General features: G+C 45.7%; 1 non-coding gene across 1 annotated transcript; it reads left to right on the forward strand.

The window, feature by feature from the left end:
• Positions 1-12,759: 12,759 nt before the first annotated feature.
• On the forward strand, positions 12,760-12,831 carry trnaw-cca (transfer RNA tryptophan (anticodon CCA)). Its single transcript has one exon. It is a non-coding gene; the product is annotated as a tRNA-Trp (tRNA).
• Positions 12,832-14,530: the final 1,699 nt, after the last annotated feature.

Consider the following 14,530-nt stretch of genomic DNA (forward strand, 5'->3'; position numbering starts at 1 on the left):
TAACAGCCAACAATATCAGATTTATACCATATGAAGCAACATATGTCTTCCTTTGAAATCAATGTGCCAATCCCTTAAATACTGCTCAGTTCCATGAGAAACTACCCTTATAATTCTGAACATGAGGAAAGAAGGAAACCTTTTCCAGGGTGCAAACTCTATACGTGCCAAACTGAGGGAATACACAAGGAAAATACCTTTGAGAGGGACAGAGAGCATCTGAGCAATCCATGGAGTCACTCCAGTTGCTACAAGTGAACAGTCTCCACCCCCACCCCACACACGCCCCCCCCCCCCCCCCCCCACCCCCCACCCCACGCCTGTCTCTCTCTCTCCCCCTCCCAGGTTGTGGAATGGAAAGGGGGAGACATTGCTTTGCTCCCAGATGTTGCCCAGAGGGAGAGAGTTTCACTCTGAAATTGACAGGGCTACCTCCACGTTGAGACGTCCACAATGGGGTGGGGACGCATTGCCCCTGCGCTGCCCTGCAGCTGAGGCACATGGGGAGGGGAGGACACTTTGCAAACTCCTTTCGATCTCCACCACGTCAATGTGGTTTGAGTTCAAGCAAAGCACGGGGTTTAATTTTAGCTTTACACTCTCAGAATCCAACACTCTGTGAATCCAACACTTTACTCCCCACTCCACTCCATGGAAATACCGATTTGAGAGACTCTAGAGTTGGAGTTGCTACCATACCTGCTGTAAGGCGTTTGGTAGAAGCTGTTTATTTTAATGAACCGTTTCAATTTAACTTCATCCTTGCCATTCAAATACTAATTTTACACAGAGGGTGGTTGATGTGTGGAATGAACCTCCTCAGGAAGCGGTGGATGCGGGTACAATAAAAAGACATTTGTTTTAGTACATGAATAGGAAAGTTTTGGAGGGATACAGGCCAACAGCAGGCAGGAGAGACTGATTTAGTTTGGGATTATGGTTGGCATGGACTGGTTGGACCAAAGGTCCATGATCATGCTGTATGACTCGATGGTAAGTTCATAGTTCCTTGAAAGGGGAGTCGCACATGGACAGCATAGTGAAGAAGGTGTTTGATATGCTTGCCTTTATTGGTCAGTGCACTGAGTGCAGGAGTCGGGAGGTCATGTTGCGACTGTAGAAGACATTGGTTAGGCCACGTTTGGATTATTGCATGCAATTCTGGTACCGGTGATCCCACCCTGACACACCATAAACCAGAGATAGTGACTGAAATTGACTCTGATACAAAATCAAATCATTAGATCGCTGCAGTGCAGAAAGAGGCCATTTGGCCCATTGAATGCATTGTGTACAGGCGTTGGGAGGTCATGTTGTAGCTGTACAGGACATTGGTTCGGCCACTTTTCGATTCTTGCATTCGATTCTGGTCTCCCTACTGAAGGATAGGAACGATGTTGTGAAACTTGAAAGTGTACAGAAAAGATTGATAAGGATGTCGCCAGGGTAGGAGAGTTTGTGGTATAAGGAGAGCCTGAATAGGATGGGGCTGCTTCCCTGGAGTGTCGGAGGCTGAGGGGTGATCTTATGGACATTTATAAAATCATGAGGGGCATGGATAGGGTGAATAGGCTAGAGGAAGTGGTGGAGGCTGGTACAATTACAACATTTAAAAGGCATCTGGATGGGTGTGTGAATAGGAAAGGTTTGGAGGGATATGGGCCAAATGCTGGCAAATGGGACACTAGATTTATATAGGACATCTTGTCAGCATGGATGTGTTGGATCAAAAAGTCTATTTCCGTGCTGTATATCTCTATGTCTATTTGATAACAGATGCTTTATTTCTGTTGATGTAAATATTGTTAGGGAGAGATAATTCCTCAAGTAGGGGATGATAAGAATCCTGGGAGAACCCTAATTCTGATTTACTATCTAATGAACACACTTTAAGCGCCAAATGTGCATTTATGTCTCATTTTGTTTCATTTTTCTTGTTTTATTCCCTGCTCCAATAACTCTCTCAGTCTGGATGGTTGTCAGGCTGAGAACATTGTGGATTGGACCTTGATCGACTGAATGTTTTATTGCTCTGGAAGGTGTAAAAGGGGCTCAAAGTTTCAGCAGAAAGCCAGCTGAGCTGAGAACAGACAACATCTTACTCTGTAGGAACAGGGAGAAGAGGACAGAGAAATCAGGACCTGAAATCCGAGCTGACACCAGAGTACCATGTTGTTAGTGCTTTGATTAGCAGTGCCAACCCTCTACCTTTGCCTCGCTTCCTATTCAACTTGAATGCCACGTACCCCCTCAATATTCAGATCCAATCCTTGTCATCATGAAGCCATGTCCCCTTAAGGAGTCTCAGATCATAATTATTCTCTTCAATGTGTGCAGTCAATTCATTCAGTTGTGTTACATTGCAGCACACATTCAGCCATACAGTCTTTAGTTTCAATTCATGTGTTCTGAAGAATCCAGTTTTGATTGATTAGATTCGATTCCCTTCAGTGTGGAAACAGGCCCTTCGGTCCAACAAGTCCACACCAACACCCTGAAGCGTAACCCACCCAGACCCATTTCTTTCTGATTAATGAACCTAACACTATGGACAATTTAGCATGATCATTTGACCTGACCCGCACATCTTAGGACTGGGACATTTACTTTCCGTGTCCCTTTCTATCATTCTCTGATGTTCATTTCCACATCACCACATTGCTCACCTGCCTTGATACGGATTGGCCATGAAAAATGCATGTTCATACATTTGCAGCAACAGAAGCAAGAGTAGGTCATTTGGTCCATCGAACTACTCCACCATTCATTAATATCATGGCTTATCTATCCATCGTCTCAGCTCCTCATACCTGCATTATCCTGACTATCCTAAATTCACCTACCATACAATGTCCCATCGAACTATGTCTTGAATATGGCTGCTTCTACTGCTTCTTTGGGCAGAGAATTCCAATGGTTCACCACTCTCCGGGAAAAGCAGTTCCTTCTCCTCTGTCTTAAACCTACTCCCCCTAATCTTGTGACCTAGTCTCACTCACCAGCAGAAACAACTAGATAGGGTGGGTCTGGGTGGCATGCTCGTCGGATGGGTCAGTGTGGACTTGATGGGATGAATGGCCTGCTTCCACGCTGTAGTGATTCTATGATTTACCGCAGTTGTGTTTGCCATGGACCACAGCACCAGAACTTCCCACCTCTGCAAATCGAAAGACAAGTCCCACCCTGCCCTCTTGTACGTAGGTTATCAAACTATTTAATAATTTCCAGTGAATCCAGCCCACGCCTCCCGCTGCTGCCAGTAACCTTTACAAAGCTGATGAGACAATGCTATACCTGCAGTACTGAAAATCATAAGGCTTCTAACGATACCAGTTACTGATTCACCACTCCCACTGATGGACAGCATTGGAAATACAATGTTGGAGGCTGAAAGGAATGAGCAGTTTAAAACAAAAACTCACCTAACCCTTCACTAGGCTCCTTACTCAGCACACTTTACTTAAATCACTTCAACTCCACATTGCAACAAATTCCCACTTTCCACCAATATCCTGAATGTCCTCACTCACTCAGTTGCTGTCTCACAAATGAAAGATTTCATTGTAGCTTCTGCTCCCAGTAAGGACAAAACATCTTTGAAAGCTGCTTTGAAAGTCCAGTCTTCACAATGACACTTCTGCTTTCCTTCAGTCCAAATTGTCCGTGCTGAACAGATATCCCAAATTAACATGGTGCTCATTTGTCAGCACATAACCCATATCCCTCTCAATTCTCCCTAGTACCAGATGTCTTTTAACATGCTTTAATTATACCAGCCTCCACCACTTCCTCTGGCAGCTCATTCCATACACACAACACCCTCTGTGTGAGAAAGGTGCCTGTAAAGTTCCTTTCTAAATATTTCCCCTCTTACATCACACCTATGCCCTCTAGTTTTGGACTCCCCTACTCTGGGGAAAAGATTTTGGCTATTCACCCTGTCCATGCTCCTTTCGAACTTCTATAAAGTCACCCCTCAGCCCCCAATAATCCAGAGAAAGCAGCCCAGCCTATTAAGCTTCTCCATAAAGATCAAATCCTCCAACTCTGGCAATAGCCTTGTAAATCTTTTCCAAATCCTTACAAAGGTTCGTAACACTTTTCCTGTAGCAGGGAAACCAGAACCGAATACAGTATTCCAAAAGTGGCCTAATCAATGTCCTGTACAGCCGCAACATGACCTCCCAACATCTGTATTGAAATGCACTGACCTTTTAAAGCAAATATACCAAAAACCTCCTTTGCTATCCTGCCTACCTGCGACTCCACTATGAACCAACACTCCAAGGTATGTTTATTCAACAACACTCACCATTAAATGTGTAGATCCTGCCCTGATCTGCCTTTCCAAAATCCATATTTCAAAATGGGGTCGAGAAACGTATAAGCCGTGATTGAATGGTGGAGCAGATCTGATGGGCTAAATGGCTTAATGTCTGCACCAATGTCGTATGGTCTCTTGCTGTCCTGGACACCGTGAGAGAATTGGAAGCAGGAATAGGTCATTTGTCTTTCCAGTTGGCACCAGTATTGAACAGTTCATAACTGGATATAAATATACCTGCATCGAGATGGAAAGGCTGGGTCTTTTTCACTGGAGCATCAGAGGTTGATAGGTGACCTTAGAGAGGATTATAAAATCATGAGAGGTATAGATGAGGTGAACGGCAGGTATTCTTTCCCTGGTGTGGGTGTTTCAAGATTAGGGAGCAAATTTTGAAGGTGAAGAAAGAAATATTTTAAAAAGAAATGAGGGGCACCTTTTTTTTGAAAGATAAAGAGTAGTTCGTGTGAGGAATCAATGTCCAGAGGAGTTGCTGGATGCAGGTACAGTTAAAAGACATTTGGAAAGGGTCGGAGGGATATGGGACAATCACTGGCAGGTGGGACCAGTTTAGTTTCAGAACACCGTCAGCATGGACTAGTTCGATTGAATGGTCTGTTTCTGTGCTGTATGACTCTGTAACTGTTCTGTACTGGTTTTAAAACCATTTTCTTGCCTTCTCCCATAACGTCTTTGTTCTTCAAAGTCACATGAACTCAGCCTTGAATACATTCAATAATCGACCTAACTGCAGGAAGACATCCCCACTTCTGAACTCAATTCCTCTTGCTGATATACCACTTGCTTTGCTCATTGCTTGCTGCACTTTCTGACAACTGGCAGTGACTGGTGTAGAAGGACAGTAAGGCCCCTTTGTCTATCCACACATCACTCCTGATGAAGGGCTCGTGCCCGAAACGTCGACTCTCCTCCTCCTCAGTTGCTGCCTGACCGACTGTGGTTTTCCAGCGCCACAATATTCAACTCTGAACTCCAGCATCTCACTTTCGCCACATCTCAACATATCACCATTTAAACAATGCACCTCCTTTCTGCTATTTTTTCACACTACAAAGGCTATAACTTCACATTGTGATATTGCATTTTCCATGTGTTTGCAAGTTGACACACAGTCCTGGATCAACTTTTCCAGAGTCTGGCCCCTCTCTCGGTTCACTCTTCAACCCCAGAATGAAAAAGTGGTGAGAAAAACACTGTTGTACTCACAAATGTGAGACAGAGGAAGGAAGTTACAGTCTGGGGTGAAGTTTAACCTTATGCAGAGAGAAAAGAACAGCAGCAGCTTCAGAGTTCATGGTCCAACCTCCGCATTTCCACAATGGACGGCTCTGATTGGCAGGAGGACCAGACTCCTTCCCGTCCTCCAAGGTTCTCCATTGCTCCATGGAAAGGAGCTCGCTCGCCGTTTCTGTGGACACCCAAGAGTATGCGCAGTGCTTGCTGACACCATGGAGCATGCTCAGTGTGCAGGAATTTGTTACAAATTTTAAAGTTAAAAATCACAAAGCACCTGGTGATAGTCCAACAGACTTATTTGGAGGCACTAGCTTTCGGAGCCCTGCGCCTTCATCAGCTGGTTGTAGAGTATAACATCGTAAGACACAGAATTTATGATCTTACGATCTTATATTCCACAACCACCTGATGAAGGAGCAGCGCTCCGAAATCTAGTGCTTCCAAACAAGCCTATTGGACTGTAACCTGGAGTTGTGTGATTTTTAACTTCGTACACCTTAGTCCAACAAGGGCACCTCCCGATCATGACAAATATTAAGCGTCCAAATGCTGGAAAATTATGATTTTATTTCTTTTGCATTTTGTCTGTCTGCTCAACGTTTCTGTCTTTTCCCTAGGTAAGAGGTATTCCAAAACTAGAGGGTAAAGGTTCAGGGTGTGGGGGAAAGATTTTAAAAGATCTAAAAGACTAGGAATAGAACATTCACCCCTTACTGGGCGAAAGTGAGGACTACAGATGCTGGAGATTAGGGTCGAGAGTGTGGTGCTGGAAAAGCACAGCAGGTCAGGGAGCATCCGAGGAGCAGTAGAGTCGACGTTTCGGGCAAAACCCTTCGTCAGGAAACAGCCATGGGGAACTGCAGGGCTGTAGCCTAAACGAGTGAGTCGAAGTGGGATGCTGTTGGGAAGGTCGGTGTGAATGGCCTGTAGGGATGATATGGTTCCACTGCCTTAGCCACGCGTCTTTTCAGAAATGTGGGAGGAGTGGGTTTCAGTTCGTGGGAGACTGACACGAGTCCTGGAGAAGGTGGCATTTGTGCTGTCTCTCTCTTCACATTCTGCCCCCCTGTCCATTTTCTCCCCATCCACTGCCCCCTGCCTATTCTCTCTCCTCATACTGCACCCTCTATTCTCTCCCCCAAACCTCTGAACCCCAGTCTGTTCCCCTGTCCATTTTCCTCCCTTCTCCGCCACCACCAGCGACCCTTCACCCACCCCCCCACCCCCACAATCGTCCTTTCTCGTGCCGCAGCCCTCTTTGATCGCTGTATGAAGTTTTTCTCAGGGAAGAGAGAGAATGGGCGGTGATGACTTTATCTGGGAAACACGGCATGTGAGAAATTCCTGATTTTTAAAATTGAGAATAACTAAAACCAAATATTCAGAAACTTCGTTACAGTCGGGAAGAATTATTTTTTTTCAAAAAAAAAAGCTGCACAAATTTTTCTGAAACTTGCATTGATGTGTGTGCAGTTAGGCCACAACAAAGGACAGGCTGTAAGGAGTGAATGAGTGAATAAAAGACAAGTCCAACCTTGCCCTCGAGGAGAAAGTGAAAAATGCAGATGCTGGCGATCAGAGTCGAGAGTGTGGTGTTGGAAAAGCACAACAGGTCAGGCAGCATCCAAGGAGCAGGAGAATCGACGTTTCGTGCATAAGCACTTGGCACTCGGCCATCGCTCCTTCAACCCCCCTGTGATGGCGCGTGAACTCACTGGTGCCTCCGCAGGTGGGAGGAGCAGGTGAATCCCTTCCGGCACTGACAGCAGGTGAACGGCCTCTCTCCAGGTGGACCCGCTGGTGGGTCAGCAGTGCAGCTGACTGAGTGAAACCCCTCCCGCACATGGGGCACGTGAATGGCTTCTCTCCCTTGTGGACTCACTCATGCGTCTGCAGATGGCAGATCCGACTGAAGCCCTTCCCACACACTGAGCAGGTGAATGGCCTCACCCGGTGTGAATGCGTCTGTGGGTTTCCAGCAAGGATGGGGAAGGGAATCCATTCCCACAGACCCCACATTTCCAAGGTTTCCCCTTTGGAGGGAGCTTTCCTTGTGTTACTCTGGGATTGAAATTACAAACAGAACGGGTACATAGCCTTTCCCACCTTGAGGGGTGAGACTTTGCTTCCTCCAAGCTGATTAAATGGTTTGAAGCACTTTTCACAGTCAGCGCACTGAATCTCCCTCACTCGGTGTCTCAGTATTCTTCCTGCCACAGGACTGTCCAAAATCTCTCAAACAAACAAAAGCAAACATGCCTTCTTGATTGGAATGGCTGCTGATATTCAAGTCCCAATGAATCAAGTGGCTCTGTCAGAAGTTGATGTATCATTTGTTTTCAGATTTCTTTCTGCACGTCTTCTTGCAAAGAAAAATCACAAAATAAGTGATCACTGTCAGTACAGTTAATGAACATAACATTGGTGGCAATTCCTGTAGATTGCGAGATGTCTGCTGATCACATATTATCCAGGCCACAGAAACCTGAAAACCCTCATGCAGCCAGATCGGCTTAGCTGTGCATGGAGGAAAACTTCATTTCAGTGACAATAACATGGAACAAACTGCCTACAAAGATGCTGGAAATGGAGCTGAATCAAGGATATGAAAATGAAATGTTAAGGTTGCTTGAGAAAAGAAAGGCAGTTAAATTGCTGAATGACTTCCTGCTGACCTATTAAATAAAAAATTATGACAAAAAAAGGACGTAACTCCATTACTACATGAGAAGGTGAATAATAATTACAAAGAAACTTTTACAACAGTCAACAATATCAGATATACACCAAATAGAACAAAGAAAGTTTACAGCTCAGGAACAGGCCCTTCAAGCTTGAGCCGATCCAAATGTACTGTCTAAACCTGTCGGTCAATTCCTAAGCATCTGTATCCCTCTACTCCCCACCGACTCATGCATTTACCGAGACGCATTTTAAATGAATCTACCGTGCCTGCCTCTGCTACGTCTGCTGGCAACGCGTTCCAAACGCCCACCACCCTCTGTGTGAAGTAACGCACGTATTCTCTTTGAATAAGTGCTGCCCTTGCCGCGTTCATAAGCTGCTTTTTGAGGGTATTGACTGGCCATTTTTGCACAAGGCAGTGTCAGAAACAAAGGCTCGTCCGGGATTTGAAGCCGGCATCTCTCGCATGCCCACGCACCAGAAGGCCCGAAGCGAGAATCATACCCCTAGACCGACGAGCGACAGGCCCAGGGCGGCCTCCATTTTTTGAGCAATGTGCCAATCCCTTAAATGCTGCTCAGTTCCTTGAGAATCGAACCTTTCAGTTGTGAACATGAGGAAAGGAGCAATCCTTTTCTAGGGTGCAAACTGTATACGTGCCAAACTGAGGGAATACACAAGGAAAATAGCTTTAAGAGAGATAGAAAGTATTTGAGCACCTTTGGAGTGTCTGCGCCCTCCCTGGATTCACTCCAGTTGCTACAAGTGAACAGTGTTTCACCCACCCCTACCTCCCCTTCCCCCTCGCTGCTGGAGGATTGTATATGGAAAGGGGGAGACATTGCTTTACTCCCAGATGTTGCCCAGAGGGAGGGAGTTTCACTCTGAAACTGACAGGGCTGCATCCGCATTGTGACGTCAACAATGGAGGGCGGGCCGGACAGCTGTCCTGCAGTTAAGGCACGTGTGGAGGGGAGGGCACTTTGCAAATCCCACTCTCCTCGAAGTCTATGCAGATTGAGTTCAAGCAAAGCAAGGGGTTTAAATATACTATAGAGAACCTCCTTGTGCTGTGGGAAAACTCCGGCCGCGGGAAATGCAGTGTTACAGATTCAAAGTAACAGAAGCAGGAGTCGACCATTTGGTCAAGCCTGCTCCGTCATTCATTAAGATCACAGCTCCACCAACCTGGATTATCCCGATTACCCTTAATTCCCCTACCATGCAAAAACCCATCCAACTGCGTCTTCAATAAACTTCATGAAGCTGTCTCAACTGCTCTCTTGGGCAGAGAATCCCATGGAGTCTCACAGAGTGACACAGATGTACAGCACGGAAACAGACCCTTCGGTCCAGCTCATCCATGCAGCCCAGATATCCTAACCTAATCTAGCCCCCTTTGCCAGCACTTGGCCCAAATCCCCATAAAACCTTCCTACCCTCCAATCTCCAACCCTGGCAACATCCCTGTAAATCTTTTCTACACATTTTCTAGTTTCACAACATCTTTCCGATAGGAAGCAGACCAAAATTACATGCAATATTCCAAACGTGGCCTGACCAATGTTCTGTACATTGGCAACATGAGCTCCCAACATCTATCCTCGATGCTCTGACCAACAAAAGAAAGCACACCAAACGCCTTCTTTACTATCCAATCTGCCTGCGTCTCTACTTCTAAGGAACTATCAACCTGAACTCCAAGGTCTCTTTGTTCAGCAACACTTCCAAGGAACTTACCATTAAGTGTAAAAGTCCTGCTCTGATTTGATTTTCCAAAATGCAGCACCTCATATTTATCTACATTAACCTCCAACTGCCATTCCTCAGCCCATTGGCCCATCTGATCAAGGTTCCGTTGTGATCTGAGGTAACCTTCTTTACTGTCCACTACACCTCTAATTTTGGTGTCATCTACAAACTTGCTAACTATACCTCCTCCGTTTACATACAAATCATTTATATCAATGACAAAAAGTAGCGGGCCCAGCATCAATCCTTGTGACACACCATTGGTCACAGGCCTTCAGTCTGAAAAGCAACCTCCATCACCACCCTCTGTCTTCTGCCTTCTAGCCACATCTGTATCCAAATGGCTAGTTGTCCCTGCAAGCCATGAGATTAAACCTTGCTCACCAGTCTCCCATGAGGAACCTTGATGAACGCCTTCCTGAAGTCCATATAGATCACGTCCATCGCTCTGCCCTCATCAATCCACTTTGTTACTTCCTCAAAAAACCCAATCATGTTCATGAGACATGATTTCCCAAGCATAAAGCCATGCTGACTATCCCTAATCAATTCTTGCCTTTCCAAATACATGTAAATCCTGTCTCTTAGGATTCTCTCCAAAACCTTGCCCATCACGGATGTCAGGTTCACTGGTCTATAGTTCCCTGGCTTTTCCTTACCACCTTTCTTAAATAGTGGCACCACGTTAGCCACCCTCTAGCCTTCTGGCACCTCACCTGTGACTATTGATGATACAAATATCTCAGTAAGAGGCCCAGCAATCACTTCCCCAGTTTCCCACGGAGTTCTCGGGTACTCCTGATCAGGTCCTTGCACTTCCCACAACCCAGTCGACTTTTATGCATATCAAGATATCCAGCAATTTCTCATCTGTAATTTGGGCATTTTTTCAACATGTCACCATCTACTTTCTCACATTCTAGATCTTCCATGCCCTTCTCCACAGTAAACACTGATGCACAATATCCGTTCAGTATCTTCCCCTCCCCCCACCCGCCCCCCATCTACTGCAGCTCCACACAAAGGCCGCCTTGCTGATCTTTGACGGGCCCTATTCTCTCCCTTGTTATCCTTTTGTCCTTAATGTATTTATAAAAATCCTTTGGGTTATCCATGACTATTTGCCAAAGCTATCTCATGTCCCCTTTTTTGCCTTCATGATTTCCCTCTTAAGTATGCTCGTACTGCCTTTATACTCTAAGGATTCACTCGATCTCTCTGCCGATACCTGATACATACATCCTTCTTTATCTTAACCAAAATTTCATTTTCTCTAGTCATCCAGCATTCCCCAACCTACCAGCCTTTCCTTTCACCCGAACAGGAATATACTCAGATGAAGGTGCGTCGCTCAGAAAGCTAGTGTGCTTCCAAGTAAACCTGTTGGACTATAACCTGGTGTGGTGTGATTTTTTAACTTTGTACTCCCCAGTCCAACACCGGCATCTCCGAATCAGGAATATACTGTGTCTGAACTCTTGTTATCTCATATTTGAAGGCTTCCCATTTTCCAGCAGTCCTTTAACCTGCGAACATCTGCCCCCAATCAGCTTTTGAAAGATCTTGCCTAATACCTGAGTCTTCTTCCAATTTAGAACTACAACTTTTAGATCTGATATATTATTTTCAATCACTGTTCTAAAGTTAATAGAATTATGGTTTACCCTTAGGTTTTGCACCCTCGCCAGTATGTACATCCACATTGTGAATTAGAAAATGTCCTTGTACACACTTAACAAATTCCTCTATTTGGCAGATAGGAAAATGGGCAGGAGTTATACCTTGGGTCCACTCTTCCTTCATTCCCACCAAGCCTAACCTCATTCCCACCCCAATAATCCAACGGCACTTTCCCCTGCAACTGCCGAATGTGTGATACCAGCCCATTTACCTGCTCCCTCCTCTCTATCCAATGATCCAAACTTACCTTCCAAGTGAAGCAGCACTTGACCTGCACTTCCCACAACCCAGTCGACGGCAGTTGCTGCTCATAATGTGGTCTCATCTACATTGGGGAAAACGAAGCATAAACTGGGTGACAGCTGCACAGAACATCTACGTTCTACCTGCAAAAAAGACCCTGAGCTTCCAGTTGCCTGCCAATTCCACACCCCACCCTGTTCCTGGCCAACATCTCTGTCTCAGGTTTGCTGTAGTGTTCCAGCGAAGCTCAGCACCAGCAGAACGAAGAGCACCGAATATTACACTTGGGGAGCATACATCCCGGTCCCAATATCGAATTCAATAATTCTCGGGCCTGGAATGCATAGTATCCTCGTCCCTTCCACACACACCAAGCCTTGTTATCACATAGTCTGTCATTACACACTACCTATTCTTAGCCACGAACAGTCTCCATTCACCCTCCCACGCAGATCGTTGTCAACTCCCTTTCCTGTCCAACAGTTCTTCCCTCGCTTTGGGCTCTGTCCTGATCTATCATTTACTGCATCCGCCTTCCTCCCACAATATCTCCTGCATATAAACCAACGTTTTCCCAACCACCATCAGTTCTGTGGGAGGGTCACCGGCAACTTCTGTATTTTGTTTCAGACATGCAGCATCCACAGTTCTTTCACCTTTTTATTGAGATAGAGTTGGAACTTACTTCGAGAGACAGAAGGAGAGGGGGCAGAGACAGAACACCCATGAACTGTTGATCTCCGTTATTACTCATAACGTAAAATCATTGCAGTGCGATCACTTCCCTTAAGCATGAATCGAAGGCACGGGCGATCTGTGAGTTTGTGGCGCAACGGTAGCGCGTCTGACTCCAGATCAGAAGGTTGCGTGTTCGAATCACGTCAGGCTCACTGTCGTCAACTTCTTACATTTCAAATCAAGAAAGGAGCACTTCACTCGGGATATCTGTTGAGCCAAATCTTCTTTGCGGAAATTTTCGATCACACGTGAAGCTTTGCTGTCAGTTTGATTTGTGAACACTGTGTCAGGGAGGTGGTGTGCCCATTGTCTGGGTAAATGCTCAGCTCCCCCAGTTCATCACGGGATTTAAACACAGCCGTCTCCCTCTGGGCAGCCGCTTCGTTCAGTTGGTGACAGCGCGGTGTGAATAACATAATACCGATAGTTTTACAACATAATCCAGAGACTCCCAGCTTTATGTTTCAATCTATCAGGAGAGTGTTAGCGAGTTCAGATAGAAATGTTTCCCACCAACTGCAAATCCTTTCTTTCACTGGACACAGTTAAAATTATCTTTATTCAACAGGAGAAGCAGAAACTCTAGTCTGACGGCCTCTCTCCACATTAACGGTGAGCCTGAATTTTATAAACGGTGTCAGTAAAATCCAGAGGCGGACACTGATTTGGTTCAATCGATTTTTTTGCCAAGTGTAATTCACCGAGAGGATGCTGCTGTGTGAAACAGCGTGGGGAATTACTGCAGGGCCTCCTGCGCATGAGACACACCGCAACTGATGTGTTTCACCTTCACCAGGCTCAACACAATATGTAAATAAGTGTCTCATTTTGTCGCCTTCTACCTGTAAATCTGCATATTGTCACATTGAACATGCCCACCGAATTCCCTTTTGTGTCCATTGAATCTGCCTCTTTGTCACTATCAGACTGCGACTTTCTGACCCCACTCCCTGTGCGAAAACGGTCTTCCTAATGTCACTTTTACTTATTTTCCTGATGACTTTAAATCTCTGCCAAATCATTCTCGATCCTTTCAGGCCTGGGAGCATTTTCACTGCATTATTTCCTCTGTCTAAAACCCTCATGACGTGGAAAGCTTCAATCAGACCAGCTTTCAGCCCTCTGTTCTCCAAAGAGAGCTGCCCCAAACTTTCCAATCTCCCTTCATTGCTGACATTCCTCAGGACGGTACCATTCACGTTAACTTGTTCAGAGCTGTCTGTAATCACTTCACTTCCCCGCTTCCTGAAGTGTCACCCTCAGAATTGAGCGTAATACAGGTGGAGGATTCATTCAGACTCGGATTGCGCGGGCGAAAAATCTGCAATACTTGTTTTCACTTTGAACAAGTGTTTCTCTTCGCCGTGTTCACTGCAATGGCAGCTCTGCGCCGTCCCTAATTCAGGCAGTCCGATCTTATTTAACGAAGCGGCTTTTTGAGAAAATTCATCAGGTATTTTTGCTCAGGTCAATTTAAGGAATGATGGTTCGCCTGGGATTGGAACCCAGGAATTCTCACACGGCTGCATATACTCGAAGAACCAAAGCTAGAATCATATCCCTGACTAACGAGCCACCAGCCATGGGTGCAGCCACCTCCTGAAGCAGCTGAGACTTGCTCAGTACGAAATACATTGTGCATTGCTCACAGAATTGCAAGTAAGGAAGAGTTTCAAGAACATGTGCTTCTCAATCTGTCTCCCTGCTCCTAGGACGCTGCTGTTTGTCCCGTCCCCAGGGACCGGGCTCTCTCCACTGGTGGATAATTGAACCATTTCGTTTCTACTTGCAAGCTGTGCTGGTGGAAGGCAGAGCCCATTCACTCTTCTGCTGTCTCACACTATTACGTGA

The sequence above is a fragment of the Chiloscyllium plagiosum genome, unplaced genomic scaffold (genome assembly GCF_037043375.1).
Source record: "Chiloscyllium plagiosum isolate Xiang-an unplaced genomic scaffold, Cpla_swu_hap1 HiC_scaffold_27, whole genome shotgun sequence".
NCBI lineage: Eukaryota > Metazoa > Chordata > Chondrichthyes > Orectolobiformes > Hemiscylliidae > Chiloscyllium > Chiloscyllium plagiosum.